This window comes from Nerophis ophidion, linkage group LG21, assembly GCF_033978795.1.
Source record: "Nerophis ophidion isolate RoL-2023_Sa linkage group LG21, RoL_Noph_v1.0, whole genome shotgun sequence".
NCBI classification, from domain to species: Eukaryota; Metazoa; Chordata; class Actinopteri; order Syngnathiformes; family Syngnathidae; genus Nerophis; species Nerophis ophidion.
The window spans coordinates 15,420,792-15,440,208 of NC_084631.1; the positions used below are offsets into that span (position 1 = coordinate 15,420,792).

The window sequence follows — 19,417 nt, forward strand, 5'->3', positions numbered from 1 at the left end:
CGATGGCCTTAGCCCACCAGTCATCAGTGAAATCCACACTTCATTCTTTTTCCCATGCAACCCTAGCTTCGAATACTGTTTTCTTACTGAGTGACATGAGACCGCTACATAGCCAGGATATGAGAGCTTTTTGAATTAAATTTAATTTCAACAAATCCTCCCAGGGCAAAGTGGGGAACAGTGAAGGAAACGGGGGATACCGAGTACTGTGACGTCCGAAAGAAGTTGCTCTATGTTGAACTTTTTTCTGGGGACAGGAAATGTGCAGTGTCCCACTAAAAGTTACAGTTTTAATATCCATCCATTTTCCCACCGCTTATCCCAGATATACACACACACATTGCACAACAAAGGGAGTACCTTAAACACCAGTCATTGAAAAATATACAGTATTTAGTCTCACAAATACCAGAATCAGCTTTGAAGGCCAAGTAATTGTGACCATGTATCACTTCCTGGCCTGTTGATGTAAAGCAGGGGTGTCCAAACTTTTTCCACAGAGGGCCACACATGCGGGGGCCATTTTGATATTGTTCCTTTTCAAACCATAACAAAACAAATTGATTTTTTTTTTTTTTATCCTCAGGGCCCCTGGGGAGCATAGAGGGTCTCTGTCACTAAAATGTTAAAAATAAGTCAAATTATTATTATTATTTTTTATCTAATGCTTACAGTAAATCTCTATATCAACATAAGGTTGATATAAAGTTAAAAAAAAAAAGGTTTTATGCATTTTCTGTCAAAGACAACTTTTTTTTTTTTATAGTAAAACTGAAGTATGCAATATTTAGATAGATATATAGTACTTTATTGATTCCTTCAGGAGAGTTTCTTTATTTAGCAATTAAAGCCTTCAAAGATCAATAATGCAGGACACCATTGATTTTAGTTATTTAATATTTTTGAGTAATCACAGTAAAAAGTAAAAAAAAATCCTACTTGATATATTTGAGATCCGAAAGGTTCCCCACTCATAAAGTGATACATTTTTATTAGTTGTTTTTTTTTACTTTTAACACTTAAATTTCAAGATCAACTTCCGATATATCTGTCGATTTTAAGTGTGAACTATTATTTTGTTTGTTTTATGCTCTTTTGTCCAAACTTTGATGTTTTTATACGACAACCACACAACATAAGCAATATTTTTTCCACATAAAACATTTTAAAGTGATAATTTTTAGGAAATAATTCATTGTAACATATATTTTTTTTGTCCTTTTTTTTTTGGAGCAATGGAAAAAAATGAAAATAAGACAAAAGGAACAAAAGAACTGCCTACATGGTAGCTTTGCGTCAACATTGACACTTTTTCTCATTAGATTTGACCTCATTCCACTTTTTTTAAATGTTTTTTTAATTTTTGCAATACTATTAATTTTGCCATTTTTGCAGAATGTGTGGCGGGCCGGTAAAGGATTAGCTGTGGGCCACAAATGGCCCCCGGGCCGTACTTTGGACACCCCTGATGTAAAGTAACAACAGTACATTTTAGTGGAGGACCTTAGGGAGATTTTCATTCACTTTTGTCTAAAAGCGCCAAATTTGGCACAGGGCATACTTAAATGATTTAGCTAGGGCGCCCACGCCGCTGACCTTTGGGGTCGCCACAGCGGCCAATCAAATATGGCCGCTGCTTGTAACATTTGAAACAGATGAGCTACAAATGTAAACTTTGTGTCTATTTCATGTGTTTTGATAATTCAAAATGTGTTAAAATGCTCATTTTTATGTTTGGGTGTGTCTCGACCCCTAATTTGCATATTTCCAAGTGGCGTTTTGCTATTCTGAAGACATTGGACGTAACTTGGGCGTTGTTATGACTAAAACCTGGTGCAACATGCATGATTCCTTTCTAATGTTTATATGAAATATTCACATATCACACAATGAATACCACTGGTTTGGGGATGACTTGATCGAAGCTTTTTAGGACTTAATAAGGAGAGGGCAGCATGATACTCATGCTTTGTAGCCCTTTTAACAGGAGAACTAAGACAGTAGCTTCTGCAGCATTTGTGGTGTTTGGCCTTATTTAATACAAGTGTTGATGCGATACCTGAACCATCATTCAATGGATCAATTGCCACATTTATACATAAAGGTATAGCATTTGCAATTTCAATGAAATCTTTGAGATCCTTTTCTAGCTTTGCTTTTGGGTGTTTGTAAGGGGTCATCAGACTGGAATTGGCAGAGATAACATAAGTCCCAATTGCTGCTGCTGCTGCTGCTGCTGCTGCTGCTAATACAAACCCCGTTTCCATATGAGTTGGGAATTGTGTTAGATGTAAATATAAATGGAATACATTGATTTGCAAATCATTTTTAACCCATATTCAGTTAAATATTCTACAAAGACAACATATTTGATTTTCAAACTGATAAACTTTTTTTTTTTTTGCCAATAATCATTAACTTTAGAATTTGATGCCAGCAATACGTGACAAAGAAGTTGGGAAAGGTGGCAATACATACTGATAAAGTTGAGGAATGCTCATCAAACACTTATTAGGAACATCCCACTGGTGTGCAGGCTAATTGGGAACAGGTGGGTGCCATGATTGGGTATAAAAACAGCTTCCCAAAAAATGCTCAGTCAATGACAAGAAAGGATGGGGCGAGGTACACCCCTTTGTCCACAAATGCGTGAGCAAATAGTCAAACAGTTTAAAAACAATGTTTCTCAAAGTGCAATTGCAAGAAATGTAGGGATTTCAACATCTACTATTCATAATATCATCAAAAGGTTCAGAGAATCTGGAGAAATCACTCCACTTAAGCGGCATGGCCGGAAGCCAACATTGAATGACCGTGACCTCTGATCCCTCAGATGGCACTGTATCAAAAACCGACATCAATCTCTAAAAGATATCACTACATGGGCTCAGGAACACTTCAGAAAACCACTGTCACCAAATACAGTTTGTCGCTACATCTGTAAGTGTAAGTTAAAGCTCTACTATGCAAAGCGAAAGCCATTTATCAACAACATCCAGAAACGGCGCCGTCTTCTCTGGGCCGGAGATCATCTAAGATGGACTGATGCAAAGTGGACAAGTGTTCTGTGGTCTGACGAGTCCACATTTCTAATTTTTTTTGAAAATATTCTACATCGTGTCATCCGGACCAAAGGGGAAGCGACCCATCCAGACTGTTATTGACGGAAAGTTCAAAAGCCAGCATCTGTGATGGTATGGGGGTGCATTAGTGCCCAAGGCATGGGTTACTTACACATCTGTGAAGGCACCATTAATGCTGAAAGGTACATACAGGTTTTGGAGCAACATATGCTGCCATCTAAGCGCCGTCTTTTTCATGGACGCCCCTGCTTATTTCAGCAAGACAATGCCAAGCCACATTCAGCACGTGTTACGACAGCGTGGCTTTGTTAAAAAAGAATGTAGGTACTTTACTGTCTCCCATCGAAAATGTGTGGCGCATTATGAAGTGTAAAATACGACAGCGGTGACCCCGGACTGTTGAACGACTGAAGCTTTACATAAAACTAGAATGGGAAAGAATTCCACTTTCAAAGCTTCATTGATTAGTTTCCTCAGTTCCCAAACATGTATTAAGTGTTAGTAAAATAAAAGGTTATGTAACACAGTGGTGAACATGCCCTTTCCCAACTACTTTGGCACGTGTTGCAACCATTAAATTCTAAGTTAATTATTATTTGCACAAAAAAAAAATAAAGTTTATGAGTTTGAACATCAAATATCTTGTCTTTGTAGTGCATTCAACTGAATACGGGTTGAAAAGGATTTGCAAATCATTGTATTCTGTTTATATATACATCCAACACAATTTCCCAACTCATATGGAAACAGGGTTTGTATGTATATAAAGATATATATGTATGTGTATATATATATAGCATGTATATATATTCTATATATTGAGTGTGTCAGAACGCACACACAAAGTGCATACAAGCAATGACATCATGGAGAGGAGGAATGGCAAAAAATGACAATGTGGTGAAGTACAATACGAGGGTATTTGGGCTTCAAAACTAACAATAAAAGTAACACTTTAAACAAGGAGGTGCCGCGCTGCAATTTATTCTTTAAAACACGCCTCGCCAAATGTGGCGATTAGTATTACCACCGTTGCTTCAGACTTAGGTAAACGTTTAAACAATAATCATTCAGATCTTCACAAACAGTTATAAAGAGTGACAGGTAATAATGTTGTTACACCTGTCCTGCTGTTCAGCTCCGGTGCAGACCGTAGTAGAGGAGCACAGGGCAGACGTTCCTTCCTGCGTGGATGTTTTCATCAGGGGTAACACCCTTCACTTCACCTGGGAATTTGTCTGCTAAGCTCCGCTTTCGAGTCAGAATGACGAGGCCGCCGATTCGTGACAATCTGTTTGCTTGATTATTAGTTTTGCAGGACACAACCGGACCTGTTCATCACTCTTCTGCGCAATGAACACGCTACATTTCTATCTCTCTTTACTCGCCCACTCACTCACCGATGTCACTCACACAGCCAACACGATGACATTCTCGCAAACACACTTACTGGACGCTACTCTTAGAAGTAAACTAGCTCCTCTGTTGTGCACATGTAGATACCTAACATGTACGTACATAACATGTAGATACATAACATGTAGATACATAACATGTAGATACATAACATGTACATACATAACATGTAGATACATAACATGTACTTACATAACATGTAGATACCTAACATGTAGATACATAACATGTAGATACATAACATGTAGATACATAACATGTAGATACATAACATGTACATATATTGACGCGCACACAGCTGTTTGGCTTGATGCCAAATAGAAGAATTTGGAGTAATTTTTATTAACTTTTATTAAATTAATGGTAAACGTGCAACATACTAACCTAGATTTAGATTGTGTTCAATGTTTAAATTTCAAAATTCACGAGATTTTTTGTTGAAACATGACTTTTCTGGACTTGTTGGTCTAGTAACTAGACCAACAAGTCCAGAAAAGTCATGTTTCAAAAAAGAATTGTGAGATTTTAACAAGGAAAACATTCTGAATCTGGGTTAGTGTGTAACATTTTTACCACTAATTTAAAGGTATGGCTATTTTCATGCAGAAAAGAATTAAGGGTTACAAGGGCCGTCCTAAAACAATTAGAGATCATGAATTGAGGAACCACTGTACTTCAGTTTTTACATTGTCTTTGATCCCTTGAGTGTGTGCAGTTTGGAAAATTGATGCAAACGTTAAGATGAAGTCTCACATCACAAATGAAACGACTTTACAACTGTCTGTGTGAATGTGAGTGTGAATGTTGTGTGTCTATCTGTGTTGGCCCTGCGATGAGGTGGCGGCTTGTCCAGGGTGTACCCGCCTTCCGCCTGATTGTAGCTGAGATAGGCACCAGCACCCCCGCGACCCCAAAGGGAATAAGCGGTAGGAAATGGATGGAAGGATGAGTGTGTGACGTGAGTAAAATAGAGGTTAAAGTTTTAAAAATAAGTCAAAAATCATACATGAAAAGAAATTCAATTGTGGACAAATGAAAAACTCATGCCTGATAAACACAAGGGCTTTTCCGGAAATTGAACCCTTGACCTCTCGCAACCGAAGCAAGAATCATACGAGTAGATCAACAAGCCCCAAAAAACAATGATTCATCAAAAAAATCTGATGAATTGTGAGATTTTAATAAGGAACACAATCTAAAACTAACTTAGTATATTGCACTTTTACCACTAATTTAAAGGTATGACTATTTTCATGCAAAAAAGAACTAAGGGTTACAAGCTCTGTCCTAAAACAATTAAAGCTTGTAAAAATAGGTACCACTGTACTTCATTTTATGGATTTTTATTGATCCCTCGAGTGTGTGCAGTTTTGAAAATTGAGCTAAGAGTTTAATATCACAGGTATGGGATTGTCTGGGAATTGAACCCAGGACCTCTCACACCCAAAGCGAGAATCATACTACTAGACCAACAAGCCCTTATAACTATTCAGAAAAATGCATTCTATTTGGGGAGATCATTGGTAACTGCACTTTTAATAACACACATTTTGATTCACTACAATTTTCATGCATAAATGAACAAGAGCGTTTTCAGAAATTGAACCCCAGATCCGATCATACGACTAAATCAACAATTTTTGAGTTGTGGGTTTGCAAGAATGTCAATAAATGTGATATTTTGATAGGGGACACAATCTGAAACTGGGCTTCCATATTACACTTTTAACCCCAATTGGATTTACTGCCCTTTTTTTTTTTCCATACCAAAATGAACTAAGGCTTATGAGACAATCCCATACCTGTGATATTAAACTCTTAGCTCAATTTTCAAAACTGCACACACTCGAGGGATCAATAAAAATCCATAAAATGAAGTACAGTGGTACCTATTTTTACAAGCTTTAATTGTTTTAGGACAGAGCTTGTAACCCTTAGTTCTTTTTTGCATGAAAATAGTCATACCTTTAAATTAGTGGTAAAAGTGCAATATACTAAGCTAGTTTTAGATTGTGTTCCTTGTTAAAATCTCACAATTCATCAGATTTTTTGATGAATCATTGTTTTTTGGGGCTTGTTGATCTAGTCGTATCATTCTTGCTTCGAGTGCGAGAGGTCCGGGGTTCAATTCCCGGAAAAGCCCTTGTGTTTATCAGGCATGAGCTTTTCATTTGTCCACAATTGAATTTATTTTCATGTAGGATTTTCGACTTATTTTTAAAACTTTAACCTCTATTTTACTCACACCACACACTCATCCATCCATCCATTTTCTACCGCTTATTCCCTTTGGGGTCGCGGGGGGTTCTGGGGCCTAACTCAGCTACAATCGGGCGGAAGGCGGGTACACCCTGGACAAGTCACCACCTCATCGCAGGGCCAACACAGATAGACAGACAACATTCACACTCACATTCACACAGACAGTTGTAAAGTCGTTTCATTTGTGATGTGAAACTTCATCTTAACATTTGCATCAATTTTCCAAACTGCACACACTCAAGGGATCAAAGAAAATGTAAAAACTGAAGTACAGTGGTTCCTCAATTCATGATCTCTAATTGTTTTAGGACGGACCTTGTAACCCTTAATTCTTTTCTGCATGAAAATAGCCATACCTTTAAATTAGTGGTAAATATGTTACACACTAATCCAGTTTCAGAATGTGTTCCTTGTTAAAATCTCACAAATCTTTGATGAAACATTACTTTGTAGTGCTTGTTGGTCTAGTGGTATGATTCTCGCTTAGGGTGCGAAAGGTCCCGGATCCAATTCCTGGACAAACCCTTGTGTACATGAGGCCTGAGTTCTTCATTAGTCCACAATTGAATATCTTTTCATGTATGACTTTCGACTTAATTTTAAACTTTAACTTCTTTTTTTCGCGGCACACACTCAATGGATCAGTAAAAATCTATCAAATCAAATTAAATCCTATGTGATGTTGGATTTATTAGTTTTGAGACTTCATATCAGGTTCCATGGTGTAATGGCTAGTGTGCTATCCTCTGAACTAGTAATCCAAGTTCAATTCTTGGTGGAACCTCCTTGTGAAACCTATGAATTCCATTTGACTTACTTTTTGCAAGCTTTGTTTGTAATTCCTTTATTCAATCAGGACTTTTTACCTCACACAGACAGTTGTAAAGTCATTTCATTTGTTACGTGAGACTTCATCTTAACATTTACCTCAATTTTCCAAACAGCAGACACTCATTGGATCAATGAAGATCTATAAAATATATATGTATTTTTTTATAACAATACATTTTTTTTTTGCCTGAGCCCATAAATGAACCAAAGTTAATTTATGCATGAAAATGGCTTTTAATTTAAATTTAGGTTAAAAGTCTAATACAATTTTAGATTCCAACCACCCATCCATTTTCTGCGGCTTGTCCCTTTTGGAGTTGCGGGGGGTCGCTGGCTCCTATCTCAGCTGCATTCGGGCGGGAGGCGGGATACACCTTACACCTTGGACAAGTCGCCATCTCATCGCAGGGCCCAATTTTAGATTGTTCACCCTATTTACATCTCACCTTTCATGAGATTTGTGGAACAATACTGTTTCAGGGTGTGTGCCATGGACGAGCCCTTGTGTATACAATATCTGTTTTCAGTCATTATTTTCCCACCTGTACACATGCGCTTGTTGGTCTAATTGTATGATTCTCACTAAGATTACAAGAGGTTTTGGGTTCAATTTCCAGGATACCCTGAAGAGTAACTTTAAACTCTTAGCTGAATTTTCCGAACTGCACACACTCAAGGGATCAAAGAAAATGTATAAAATGAAGTACAGTGGTACCTAATTTACAAGCTGTAATTGTTTTACGACAGAGCTTGTAACCCTTAGTTCTTTTTTGCATGAAAATAGCCATACCTTTAAATTAGTGGTAAATATGCAACACACTAACCCAGTTTCAGAATGTGTTCCTTGTTAAAATGTCATAATTCTCTGGTGAAATGTGGTTCTTCAGGGCTTGTTGGTCTAGTCGTATGATTCTCGCTTAGGGTGCGAGAGGTCCCGGGTTCAATTCCCGGACAAGCCCTTATAAGTGCTTTTAAACTCTTTGCTCAGTTTTCCAAACTGCACACAATCAAGGGATCGACAACATTTTGATAAAATCAAATACAGTTGTACTTAAATCTACGACCACATTTTGTCATAGGAATGAGTTCATAAGCCTTAGTTCATTTTGGTAGGAAAAAAAAATTCAGTAAATCCAATATGGGTTAAAAGTGTATTATGGAAGCCCAGTTTCAAATTGTGTCCCCTACCAAAATATCAAATTTATTGACATTCTTGCAAAATCACAACTCATAATTTGTTGATCTAGTCCAGGGGTCGGCAACCTGCGGCTCCGGAGCCGCATGTGGCTCAGCTGCATACTTGCCAACACCCCCGATTATCCCGAGAGATTTCCGGAGTTTAATGCTTCTCTCAGCAATCACCCGGGGCCAACATTCTCCGATTTCCACCTAGTCGATAATATTGACGGCATACCCTGATGGAAATGCCTTTACAACCCTCTAACACTCGTCGTCGCGCCCGCTTTTACACACTGCTATCTGCGTGCCAGCTGGTCACATGTAGAACACAGCCCCTGGTGTCAAACGAAAGTGACTGCAAGACATACTTGGCCAACAGCTATACAGGTTACACTGAGAGTTGTGATATAAACAACTTTAACACTCTTACTAATATGCGCCACACTGTGAAACCACACCAAACAAGAATGACAAACACATTTCTGGAGAACATCCTCACTGTAACACAACATAAACACAATAGAACAAATACCCAGAATCCCATGCATCCCTAACTCTTCCGGGCTACATTATACACCCCCGCTTGCACCAAACCCCGCCCACCTCAACCGACGCACGGAGAGGGGGGATGTGAATTCTCCCTGCCCACTGGGTGTGAGTTTTCCTTGCCCTTTTGTGGGTTCTTCCGAGGATGTCGTAGTCGTAATGGTCTGTTCAGTCCTTTGAAACATTTGTGATTTAGGGCTATATAAATAAACATTGATCAGTTGATTGATTGATTATATCACAACTCTCAGTGTAACCTGTATGGCTGTTGAACAAGTATGCGTTGCAGTCGTCTGAGTGTGTTCAAGGAAGTCACATGTGACTTGTGGCTGGGCTGTGCTAGATATTTGTACATGTTGTAGAGAGTGGTAAAGGCAGCGCCTTCATGGAACGCCCGTATTAATGTTGAAGGGCGACATTTAGCAGACATTCGCGTGAATAGTTGCTCTGGATTCCAGGAGTGTCCCGGAAGGTCGGCAAGTGTGATGCTGTCAAACGGCATTAATTTAAATCTCGCGGGCCGCACTAACATAACATTTTCATATTAAGGTTAATACACAGCAGGAAGCAAAAAAAACAACTCCGTATGCAGTGTTATTTCATTTTAAATTTCAAAAGAGTTTTGTGGCTCCCATTGTTTTCTTTATTTTGTGAAACGGGTCGAAATAGCTCTTTGGGTGATATGGTCTAGCCATATGATTCTCGCTTAGGGTGTGAGAGGTCCTGGGTTCAATTCCCTGACAATCCCTTGTGTTCATGAGGCATGAGTTTTTAATTTGTCCACAGTTGAATTTCTTTATGACTTTTGACTTAATTTTAAACTTTAACCTCTACTCACGGCACACACTCAATGGATCAGTAAAGATCTATAAAATAAAATGAAATTGAACAAATTTATCACTACAAGTTTATTTTTGCCTGAGCCCATAAATGAACCAAAGTTAACTTAAACATGAAAATGGCTTTTAATTTAAATTTAGTTTAAAAGTGTAATACAATTTTAGATTGCGTCCCCTATTTACATCTCACCTTTCATGAGATTTGTGGAACAATACTGTTTCAGGGTGTGTGCCATGGACGAGCACTAAACAAGTTTTCAGGGCTTGTTGGTCTAGTGGTATGATTCTCGCTTCGGGTGCGAGAGGTCTTGGGTTCAATTCCCGGATAAGCCCTAAACAGTGATTTTAAACTCATAGCTAAATGAGTTCATAAACCTTAGTTCATTTTGGTATCAAAATATCACATTTATTGACATTCTTGCAAAATCACAACTCATAAGTTGTTTATCTAGTCGTATGATCGGATCTGGGGTTCAGATCCTGAAAACGCTCTTGTTCATTTATGCATGAAAATTGTAGTGAATCAAAATGTGTGTTAATAAAAGTGCAGTTACAAATGATCTCCCCTAATAAAATGCAATTTTTTGGTGGAAAACTACGGGCTTTTTGGTCTAGTAGTATGATTCTCGCTTTGGGTGTGAAAGGTCCTGGGTTCAATTCTCAGACAAGCCCCTGACGGTGATTTTAAACTCTTAGCTCACTTTTCCAAACTGCACACACTCAAGGGATCAAAGAAAATCCATAAAATCAAGTACAGTGGTACCTCAATTTACAAGCTGTATATGTTTTAGGACAGAGCTTGTAAACCTTAGTTCTTTTTTGCATGAAAATAGCCATACCTTTAAATTAGTGGTAAATATGCTACACACTTACCCACTTTCAGAATGTGTTCCTCGTTAAAATCTCACGATTCTTTGTTGAAACTAGAGTTTGCAGGGCTTGTTGGTCTAGTGGTATGATTCTCGCTTAGGGTGCGAGAGGTCCTGGGTTCAATTCCCGGACAAGCCCTTAACAGTGGTTTTAAACTCCAAGCTCAATTGTCCAAACTGCACACACTCAAGGGGTCAATGATAATGTATAAAATGAAGTACAGTGGTACCTCAATTTACGAGCTCTAATTATTTTAGGACAGGGCTTGTAATCCTTGGTTCTTGCATGAAAATAGCTATACCTTTAAATTAGTGGTAAAAGTGCAATATACTAACCCAGTTTCAGAATGATTTTGCTGTTAGAATCTCATAATTCATAAGATTTTCTGTTATATTATTCGGGGCTAGTTGGTCTAGTCGTACGATCCTCGCATAGGCTGTGAGAAGACCTGAGTTTAATTCCCGGCCAAGCCCTTGTGTTTATCAGGAGTTTTTCATTAGTCCACAGTCAAATTCCCAATCACGCAGGACTTTTGACTCAATAGATCAATAAAAATCCCTATAATAAAATACACTGTTACCTCAATTTACGAGCTCTAATTATTTTAGGACAGAGATTTTAACCCTTAGTTCTTTTTTTTGCATGAATATAGCCATACCTTTAAATTTGTGGTACAAGTGTAATATACTAATCCAGTTTCAGAATGTGTTCCCTGAGAGATGTTTTGTTGAAACACAAATAAAGTGGTACTTAAGTCTACGACCACAGTTTGTTCTAGGACTGAGCTCAAAAGCAAAAAAATAAAAAAATCGAAGTAAATTAAATTTGTGGTAAAAGTGCAATATGGAAGCCCAGTTCCAGATTGTGTCATCTATCAAAATATCACATTTATTGAGATTCTTGCAAAATCACAACTCAAAGCTTTTTGGTCGAAACGTATAATTTTTGTTTTGGGTCGGGGTTCAAATCCTGAAAAAGCTCTTGTTCATTTATGCATGAACATTGTAGTGAATCAAAATGTGTGTTAATAAAAGTGCAGTTACAGATTGTCTCCCCAAATGAAATGGCGACTTTTTTTGAAAATTTGGTCTAGGAGTATGATTCTCACTCTGGGTGTGAGAGGTCCATGTTTCAATTCCAGGACAAGCCATGAACGGTCATTTCAAACTCTGAGCTCACTTTTCCAAACTGCACACACTCAAGGGATCAATGAAAATGTATAAAATGAAGTAGAGTGGTACCTCAATTTATGAGATCTAATTGATTTAGGACAGAGCTTGTAACCCTTAGTTTATTTTTGCATGAAAATAGCCATACCTTTAAATTAGTGGTATAAGTGCAATATATTAACCCAGTTTTAAATTGTAGTCCCTGTTAAAATCTCATAATTCATGAGATTTTTTGTTGGAATATGATATTGCATGGTTTGTTGGGCTAGTCGTATGATTCTCGCCTAGGGTGTGAGAAGTCCTGGGTTCAATTCCCGGATAAACCTCAAATAGTGATTTTAAGCGCTTTGCTCAATTTTCCAAACCGCACACACTCAAGGGATCAATGAAAATGTATAAAATCTAAAACAGTGGTTCTTACATCTACGACCTCATTTTGTTTCAGGACTGAGCTCAAAAGCCTTAGGGCTTACAAAAAAATTGCAGTAAATCCGATTTGTGTTAAAAGTGCAATATGGAAGCCCAGATTTAGATGGTGTCCCCAATTAACTAATCACATTTATTGACATTCTTGCAAAATCACAACTCAAAGCTTGTTGGTCTAGTCCAGGAGTCGGCAACCCAAAACAGTGAAAGAGCCATATTGGACCAAAAATACAAAAAACTAATCTGCCTGGAGCCACACAAAATGAAAAGACGTAAATAAGTCTTATAATGAAGGCAACACATGTTGTAAGTATCGTTATTAGCTATAATAGCCTACTATCAAAATGACTTTAAATGTCTTATATAAGTGTTATAATGAAGACAATGCATTACATAAGTGTCTGTATTAGTTTTAATAGGCTCCTATCAAAAAGAGTTTAAAAGTCTTATATAAAGTTAAAGTCGTTGGCAATCACTTGAAACGAGTATGATTGTCCTCCTGTTGGTGGGATTGCCTTCAGGAGAACGCCTGCGTGTTCGTGGAATATTTTAAAGTGGGGAGACTGGTGCACAGACAGCCACCACACTGTCCTTGGCAAATAGAAGGCCAGGGTTTCAATGGCATGGAGACCAAGACAATTGGGGGCCCATCTTTGCTGCAGCCTTCTGCCGCCTTTGTGACCGTTTCTAAGCAACCATCATCCGCCCACTCCGCCTTCGAGGTCTTTTTCGACGAGGGAGACGCGCAAACTTCAACGTCACTTTTTGGCTGTGGGGAGCTTCTTCTTGACATTGTGGTTCACAGGGATGTCAAAAGTGAGCTGCACCTCGTCCATGTTGGTGATGTGGCTCCAATCTGTTCCCACAAGGTTGGGACTCGGGAGCATGGAATTGTCCAAAATGTTTTGGTATCCTAGAGTTTTCAAAGTTCCTTTCACAAGCCCAACTCCTGAAAAACAACCCCATACCATAATTTCTCCTCCACCAAATTTCACACCATTCTCCAGGCAACCTCCAAACCCAGACTCGTCCATCAGATTGCCAGATGGAAACGCGTGATTCATCACTCCGGACAACGCATTTCCACTGCTCTAGAGTCCGGTGGCGACGTGCGTTACACCACTGCATCCAACGCTTTGCATTGGACTTGGATGTATGGCTTAGATGCGGCTGCTCGGCCAAGGAAAACCATTCCATAAAGCTCTCTGCGTACTGTACGTAGGTTAATTGTTATGTTTTGACTAGGGAAGATGACGGCAGACTGACACCAGAGGACAGTAAAGTACAATTTATTATATATAAAGTCAATGTATATATAATAATACCAAAAAACACCACTAAATAAACTAAGGAAATGGAGTCTGTTAAACGTAAGTGCGAATGTGTGTTACTATGTGTGTAGATTAACTGAAGTGTGTGTTACCAAGTGTTGACGAGAGCGAAGGAACGAGGCAGTCCATGGCAGATGATCAGGGGCGAGAGAGAGGCGTGGGAGTCCAGGGGCAAGCGAGGAGTCGAGGAACGAGGGAGGCAGTCAGAGGACAGAAGGAGATCCGGGGAAAAGTGAGACGGGAGGGTAAGTACACCATGAAAACTATTAAGTTCCCGCGCCGATCCTTGGGTCCACTGGTCTTTTATCCAGCTCGCCCTCATCAATACCAGGTGTGCAGATTAGCAATTGAGTGCAGGCTTGTCGCTGCGTGGGCATGCTGAGCTCAGCGTGAGCGTGTCCGGGCGAGCAGTCAGATGACAAATTGTGACACTCAGATGCAGGAGGGATAAGCAGACTGCGCATGCGCCGTAACACTAATTGGAAGGTCACATGAAGTTTGGTGCTTTGTAGCAACTGACTGTGCAGAAAGTTGGCGACCTCTTTGCACTATGTGCTTCAGCATCCGCTGTCGGATTACGTAGCCTAACATTTTGTGGCTGAGTTGCTGTTGTTTCCAAACTCTGTAATTTTCTTATAAAAAAGCCGATAGTTGTCTTTGGAATATTTAGGAGCAAGGAAATTTCACGACTGGATTTGTAGCTTAGGTGGCATCCTGTGACAGTTCCACGCTGGAAATCACTGGAAATCATTTCTTTCACAAATGTATGTAGAAACTGTCTCCATGCCTAAGTGCTTCATTTTATACACCTGTAGCCGGTCCAAGTGATTAGGACACCTGATTCTGATCATTTGGATGGGTGGCCAAATGCTTTTGGCAATATAGTGTATTAAACAGTGGGTTTTCTAACAACTGGGAAGGTTTGTGTCATGTTTGTCCTCAAACAAAAAACATACTAAAACAAAATAATGATTTCCCCCTCCCATCCTATTCCCTTTTCAGTCCTTTTTTTATAAATGCTCCAGGGAGTAAAGAGCACTAAAGAGCAGCATGCGGTTCGAGAGCCGCGGTTTGCTGACCCCCGTTCTAGTCGTATGATTTTTGCCTCGGGTCTGGGGTTCAAATCCTGAAAAAGCTCTTGTTCATTTATGCATGAAATTTGTAGTGAATCAAAATGTGAGCTAATGAAAGTGGAGTTACAGTGTCTCCGCAAATAAAATATGAACTTTTTGGAAAGTTGGTAAAAGGAATTGTATAGGGCTTGTTGGTCTAGTGGTATGATTCTCGCTTTGGGTGCGAGAGGTCCTGAGTTCAATTCTCAGACAAACCCTTAACAGTAATTTTAAGCCTCCTGGATCAAACTGCGCACACTCAAGGGATCAATGAACATTTATAAAATCAAATACAGTGTTACCTCAGTTTAAGAGCTCTAAATGTTTTAGGACAGAGCTTGTAACCCTTAGTTCTTTTCTGCATGAAAATAGCCATACCTTTAAACTAGTGGTAAAAGTGCACTATACTAACCTAGATTATGTTCCCTGTTAACATTTCACAATTCATGAGATTTTTTTTTAGAATGTGATTTTCCGGGGCTTGTTGGTCTATCCAGACTTCCCTCTCCAGAGCAACATTAGCAACTTCCTCCTGGGGGAACCCGAAGAGTTCCCAGGCCAAAGATGAGATGTAATCCCCCCGTCTGGTCCTTAGTTACGAGTACCTCCCTAGGAGACCCTCGTGAGGCATCCGCACAAGATGGCCGAACCACCTAAACTGGCTCCTTTCCAGGCGAAGGAGCAGCGGCTCGACTCCGAGTCTTTCTCGGGTGACTGAACTTCTCACCCTATCTCTAAGGGAGATGCCAGCCACCCTTCTGAGGAAAGTCATTTCAGCCGCTTGTATCCGCGATCTTATTCTTTCGGTCATGAACCACACTTCATGACCAAAGGTGTGTGGATACTGTAGCTCGGTAGACCAAGGGCTTTGTCTTCTGGCTCAGCGTTCGTTTCATCACAACAGTGCGGCATAGAGACTGCAATAATGCCTCAGCTGTTCCGATTGTCCGGTGGATTTCCAACTCCATCTTTCCCTCGCCTCGTGAACAAGACCACAAGATACGTTCTCTACCTGGACTGTACAAACAATCAGCTTCCTTCTGAGAACCATGGCCTCAGATTTGAAGATGCTGATCCTCTTTCCAGCCGCTGAACACCCGGCTCTGAATCAATCCAGTGAAAGCTGAAGGTCACGAACCGATGGTGCTCACAGGACCACATCATCTGCAAACAGCAGTGACGCAACCTTTACCCCCCGAGACGAGTACCCTCTCCGCCATGGTCACAACTCTGCTTAGAAATCTTGTCCATAAAAATAACTAACAGGATAGGTGACAGAGCGCTGCCCTCCAAATCCACAAAGCACACGTAGATAGATAGATAGATAGATAGATAGATAGATAGATAGATAGATAGATAGATAGATAGATAGATAGATAGATAGATAGATAGATAGATAGATAGATAGATAGATAGATAGATAGATAGATAAATAGATAGATAGATAGATAGATAGATAGATAGATAGTACTTTATTAATACCTTCAGGAGAGTTCCTTCAGGAAAATTAAAATTCCAGCAGCAGTGTACAGAGTTGAGATAAATTAAAAAAAAAAAAATAAAAGTAAAAAGTAAATAATGGGGGTTTAAAAGGAAACAAAATAGAGAGATATTACAAAAAGAATAAAAACAATAGGAATAACAATATAACAGTAAAATAAGAATATAACAAGACAAAGTAGGCAGTAGTGACCATGTTATGAAAACGTATTGCACTGTTAATGTTTTGAATCCCTTGTCATCCTAATACCCCCCGTCCCCCGTCCCAGAGAGGAGTTGTACAGTCTAATGGCGTGTGGGACAAAGGAGTTTTTGAGTCTATTAGTCCTGCACTTGGGATGAAGCAGTCTAGCACTGAACAGGCTCCTCTGGCTACTGATAACGCTATGCAGAGGGTGACTGGCATCATCCAGGATCCTCACTAGTTTTTCCACAGTCCTCTTCTCTGCCACCTTCACCAGTGAGTCCAGTTTCATTCCGATTGTAGAACCGGCCCGCCTTATCAGTTTCTCAAGTCTGGAGCTGTTCTTCTTAGATGTACTGCCCCCCCAGCACACTAGTATGTAGAACAGAACACTGGCAACCACAGACTGGTAGTACATCCACAGGAGTTTTCTACAAATGTTGAAGGAGTGCAGTCTCCTGAGGAAGTACAGCCTGCTCTGTCCTTTCTTGTACTGGTGGTCCGTGTTAACGGTCCAGTCCAGCTTATTGTCCACCCAAACCCCGAGGTACTTGAATGAGTCCACGGTCTGTACCTCAACTCCCTCGATCACAATAGGTTGTGACCGTGGACTCGACCTCCCAAAGTCAATGACCAGCTCCTTGGTCTTTGACGGATTGAGCTGCAAGACGTTCGTGTGGCACCAGACAACAAAGTCCCTCACCAGGTTCCGAAACTCCTCCTCTGTGCCGTCCCTGATGCACCCGACGATGGCTGTGTCATCCCCGTACTTCTGGATGTGACACAGCTCTGAGTTGTAGCAGAAGTCAGCGGTGTACAGGGTGAAGAGAAGAGGGGCTGATCACAGTGTCAGACGTGATGTCCTTCAGTCTGACGTACTGTGGCCTGTCGGTGAGGTAGTTCGAAATCCAGGCAACCAGGCAGGGGTCCACTTGCATTTTGTAGAGCTTGTCCTGAAGGAGGCGGGGCTGGATGGTATTAAAGGCACTCGAGAAGTCCAGGAACAGGATCCTCACAGTGCCATTTCCCTTATCCAGGTGTGAGTGGGCTCGATGCAGCAGGTAAAAGATAGCATCCTCCACACCAACGCCTTCCTGGTACGCAAACTACTGGATAGACATACTCCCAGGCCTTCTCCAGGATTTTTGAAAGAATAAAGAGCTGGTCAGATGTTCCACGACCAGGACGGAATCCACATTGCTCCTCTTAAATCCGAGGTTCAACTTTCGGACGGACCATCCTTTCCAGTAGCTTGGCGTAAACTTTCCTATAGAGGCTGAGTCGTGTTGTGATACTACTGTAAATCAAATCAAATCAAATCAACTTTATTTATAAAGCACATTTAAAATTTACCACAGGGGTAGCCGAAGTGCTGTACAAGGGGCAGGTTAAAAGATAATACGAGGACCGAGCAAACAACACAACACAAACATAAAACATAAATAAAACATAAAAACAGGTTCACAGCAGGTGTATAATGGGGTGCCATTGCAGGATGGATATCACTTAGTGTTAAAAGCCAAGGAATAAAAGTATGTTTTTAGAGAGATTTAAAAACAGGAAGAGAGGAGGCTTGTCTAGCACACAGAGGGAGGTCGTTCCAGAGCTTGGGATCAGCAGCAGCAAAAGCTCTGTCACCTCTAAGCTTCAGCCTTGTGTCAGGGACCGTCAGTAGCAGCTGATCGGCTGATCTTAGCACACACCCTCTGGTCCCCATTTTTGAATAGGGGACCCAACTTCCGAGTCTGCCACTCCCTCCGTGCTGTCCCAGACTTCCAGGCAATGTTGAAAAGGTGTGTCAACCAAGAAAGCCCCTCAACACCCAGAGCCTTCAGCATTTCTGGACAAATTTTGTCAACCCCCAGAGCTTTGCCACCGTGGAGTTATCTAACTACTCAGTGACTTCACTCCGAGAGATCGACGTCAATCCCCCATCTTTAAAGCCCAGTTTCAGATTGTGTCCCCTATCAAAATATCACATTTGTTGAGATTCTTTCAAAATCACAGCTCAGAGCTTGTTAATCTAGTTGTACGATTTTGGCTCTAATTGTTTTAGAACAGACCTAGTAACCCTTAGTTCTTTTTTGCATGAAAATAGCCATAACTTTAAATTAGTAGCAACATTGTAATTTACTAACAAAGTTTCAGAATGATTTTCCTGTTAAAATCTCACAATTCGTAAGATTTTTAGTTGAGTTATGCTTTTACGTGGTTTGTTGGTCTAGTCGTATGATTCTCGCTTCGGGTGCGAGAGGTCCTGGGTTCAATTCCCGGACAAACCTCTGTATTTGTCAGGCATCAGTTTTTCAATTGTCCACAGTCGAAATTATTTCCATGTATGATTTTTGACTTAATTTTAAACTAAAACCTCTATTTTTCTCAGGACACACATTCAATGGATCAATAAAAATCTATTATATCAAATTAAACCCTGTGTTTTGTTGGAACTCTTCGTTTTGCAATAACATTTGCAGGTTCAATGGTGAAATGGTTCACATGCTGGACTCCAACTGTAGTGATCCATGCTCTAATCTTGGTGGGTCCTCCTTGTGAAAGCTAGGTCCTCCATTTCATTCACATTTTGCAAGCTTGTAATTAGAACCTACTTTTAATATTGGACTGTTCAGTCCAGCCTCCCCCTTAGTTACTGGGGTAACTCAGGGGTTCAA

At 40.1% G+C, this 19,417-nt stretch overlaps 5 non-coding genes across 5 annotated transcripts; all 5 read left to right on the top strand.

The window, feature by feature from the left end:
• Window positions 1-8,479: 8,479 nt before the first annotated feature.
• Window positions 8,480-8,551, top strand: trnap-agg (transfer RNA proline (anticodon AGG)). Its single transcript has one exon. It is a non-coding gene; the product is annotated as a tRNA-Pro (tRNA).
• A 1,866-nt stretch (window positions 8,552-10,417) lies between these two features.
• trnap-cgg (transfer RNA proline (anticodon CGG)) lies at window positions 10,418-10,489 on the top strand. The gene has a single exon. It is a non-coding gene; the product is annotated as a tRNA-Pro (tRNA).
• A 603-nt stretch (window positions 10,490-11,092) lies between these two features.
• On the top strand, window positions 11,093-11,164 carry trnap-agg (transfer RNA proline (anticodon AGG)). The gene has a single exon. It is a non-coding gene; the product is annotated as a tRNA-Pro (tRNA).
• Window positions 11,165-15,210: 4,046 nt separating this feature from the next.
• trnap-ugg (transfer RNA proline (anticodon UGG)) lies at window positions 15,211-15,282 on the top strand. The gene has a single exon. It is a non-coding gene; the product is annotated as a tRNA-Pro (tRNA).
• A 3,676-nt stretch (window positions 15,283-18,958) lies between these two features.
• Window positions 18,959-19,030, top strand: trnap-cgg (transfer RNA proline (anticodon CGG)). Its single transcript has one exon. It is a non-coding gene; the product is annotated as a tRNA-Pro (tRNA).
• Window positions 19,031-19,417: the final 387 nt, after the last annotated feature.